Source organism: Trichechus manatus, unplaced genomic scaffold (genome assembly GCF_000243295.1).
Source record: "Trichechus manatus latirostris isolate Lorelei unplaced genomic scaffold, TriManLat1.0 scaffold00018, whole genome shotgun sequence".
Lineage (NCBI taxonomy): Eukaryota > Metazoa > Chordata > Mammalia > Sirenia > Trichechidae > Trichechus > Trichechus manatus.
Genome location: NW_004443954.1, coordinates 15,094,002 through 15,097,438, shown reverse-complemented (window position 1 = coordinate 15,097,438; position 3,437 = coordinate 15,094,002).

The window sequence follows — 3,437 nt, the reverse complement described above, 5'->3', positions numbered from 1 at the left end:
CACACACACACACACACACACACACACACACACACACACACACACACACGTTCCGTTATGCCACCTTACCACACTCACTACTCCCACCCTTCCTCCTAATTCAGGCAAACTCTTCTCAGTTCTTGGTACCTGACCCTGCTAGTCACCTCTAGCATGTCTAGTCTATCCATGGACAGCCTGAAGCCCTTATAGGACCGAATCTAAGTGATCCTGGGTAATGAAGTGGAAGGAGGGAAATCATGTGGAAATTGACCTTTCGTTGATCTCTATCCGTTGAAACCACAAACCAGCTGTCAGTTTGTTGTATTGTGTTGGCTTGCATGTTGCTGTGATGCTGGAAGCTATGCCACTGGTATTTCAAATACCAGCAGGGTCATCCATGGTGGACAGGTGTCAGCAGTGTTTCCAGACTAAGACAGACTAGGAAGAAAGGCCTGGTGATGTACTTCTGCAAATTAGCCAGTGAAAACCTTATGGGTCGCAAAAGAACATTGTCTGACTCACTTGCTTTGGACTTGTCATCAGGAGGGATCAATCACTAGAAGAGAGCATCATATTTGGTGAAGTCAAGGGCCAGCGAGAGAAGGGAGACCCTTAGTGAGATGGATTGGCACAACAGCCACAACAATGGACTCCAACATGCTGTCAATTGTGAGGATGACACAGGACCAGGCAGGGTTTTGTTCTGTTTGCAAAAGGTCGCCATGAGTTGGAGTCAGATTGACAGCAGCTATTTATTAACCCATTAAAACTATCCTAGAATTGACCTGTCTCCCCAAGGGGGAATTAATGAAACTAGTTCTTATTGAATGTACACTCTGTGCCAGGTAAGTGCTGGACTTGGTAAAATGAATAAAACCAATACTTGGCTCTACCGCCCTCAGAGTATGGTGAAGGAGACTGCCATTTCATTCATTAAAGAAATGTTTATTGAGTGGTTACTGGGTCCAGACCCTATCCTAGGTCCTGGGAAACTCCTGTGAACAAAACAGACAAAATCTTGCCTTAAGGAGATTTCATTCTTGTGGAGAAGATAGACAATAAACAAGATAAATAAGTAAATAAATATGGCATGTGAGATGATGATAGTGCTTGGGAAAACGTAAAGCAATTAAGATAATTAAGAGATAGTGATGTGAGTGATACTTGAATACACACATGAATGAGGTGAGGGAGATGGCCAAGGGGGTATCTGAGGTTGGGGGGGTGGCACACTTGACTTCTATTCCATGGGGGATGGGAAGCCATTAGAATAAATAATCCAAATTTAATGAGAAAGCTACTATAAATGAGGGGTAGTGATTCTAAGCTTTGATGTTTACTCAGAGCGAGATGGGAAGCTATTGGAGTAAAGATTTACAAATCACCGTGAAATCTACTGGGAAAGAAATGCAGAGGAAGTGCTGTGAGACCACAGAGGAAAGCTCCCTACCTCTGTCCAGGAGACCTGGGATGGCTTCACAAAAGAGAAACATTTGCTTGGCCTTATGGGAAATGAGTCAAGTGAAGAAGGGAGGGAGCGATCAGGATGGAAATGTAGTAGTCAAAAGGGGCAGCCTGTGTCAGGCCTCACTGGGAGCGCTAAATAATTAAAGGTACAAGAGAAGACAGTCTTCCCCTACAGTTCTAAGTGTATAAAAGTGAATCAATACGAGATACTGTATATAACATGTTTTCTTTTTTATTGTTTTTTTTCAGGACACTCTTCTACACATCATTAGTAACTGGTATATGCTTTTTTATAAATAGGCAGGAAGTTCAGTGATACATCATAGACATTAGCTAGCTTAGTATCTTTTTTAGAAGTGAGCTCTGTGTGAGTGTGGAGTTCAAATTGGTTATTTCTGCATTTGCTGAAACTCTTATAACGTAAACACAAAAGAATATTGATAGATTGCCACCAAACTAGGTGAAAACAGAACCAACTCAGAGCCCAGATAATCATGAGAGAGAGATCCTGAATACCCAACAGGGGGCAGGGCTAGCAGTGGATAGCTACAACTAGAATGTGAAGCAATTCCTAATTTCTGCACTTAGGCCAATTGAAGGAGAGAGGGCAACATTAAGGGAAAGAGAAAGAAGAAAAATAGAAAAAGTGGTGGAGGAGACGTAAGGTGAGAACCCTACACTTAAACTTGATTACTTTGTTTTTGTTTTTTTCTTTAATATAGACCATGCTTGTGTCTTTCAACAATGTATTTTGAATCTACTTAACATTATTTAAATTCTTGGCAAAAGTTTCCAAGGATATTACTCAATTTTTTTAAAATTTGTTTGTGAAGTGCTTTCAAATTTGCTGTTCTCAAATTTTACTCTCATGACCACGCTCTCATATTTACTGAAACTACATCCAAGTCTCTAGTACAAAGATTTCAAAAGGCTTCTGGAACCAATTGTATGAGGAAATAACAAAATTGGAAGGAAAAGTTAGTTAGTATTTGTACAATTAGCTTACAACTTACTCTGAAATTATTCAACAGTGTACTCTTTTGAAATTCAATTATTTATTAGCACCTGTGAATTATAATTTCTGGTGTCAGATGGATCTTGGCTGAAAACAGAGAATACCAGAAGATGTTTACCTGTGTTTTATTGACTATGCCAGGACTGTGTGGATCATAACAAATTATGGATGTCGTTACAAAGAATGGGAATTCCAGAACATTAAATTGTGCTCATGAGGAACCTGTACACAGACCAAGAGGCAGTCTTTCAAACAGAACAAAGGGATATTGCATGTTTAAAATCAGGAAAGGTGTGTGTCAGGGTTGTATCCTTTCACCATACTTATTCACTCTTAATAATCTGAGAAGGTGTACTATATGAGAAAGAATGTGGCATCAGGATTGGAGGAAGACTCATTAACAACCTGTGCTATGCAGATGACACAGCCTTGCTTGCTGAAAGCGAAGACGACTTGAAGCACTTCTGATGAAGATTAAAGACTACAGCCTTCAGTATGTATTATACCTTAACGTAAAGAAAACAAAAATCCTCACAACTGGACCAATAAGCAACATCATGAAAACAGAGAAAATATTGAAGTTGTCAGTGATTTTATTTTACTTGCACCCACAGTCAATGCCCACAGAAGCAGCAGTTAAGACATCAAATAACGATGTGTTGCATTGGGCAAATCTGCTGCAAAAGACCTCTTTACAGTGTTGAAAAGCAAAGGTGTCACTTTGAGGACTAAGGTGTGCCTGACTCAAGCCATGCTAATTTTAGTCATCTCATATGCATGTGAAAGCTGGGCGATGAACAAGGAGAACAGAACAAGAATCGATTCATTTGAATTATGGTGTTGGCAAAGAATATTGAGAAAAAATTGTACAAATATTAATTTATATACAGTTTGGCAGTCATATGATGATGTGACCACTTCCATGATGAGATTTGATATAATGTGATCACCTCCATGAACGGATCTGCTGTGA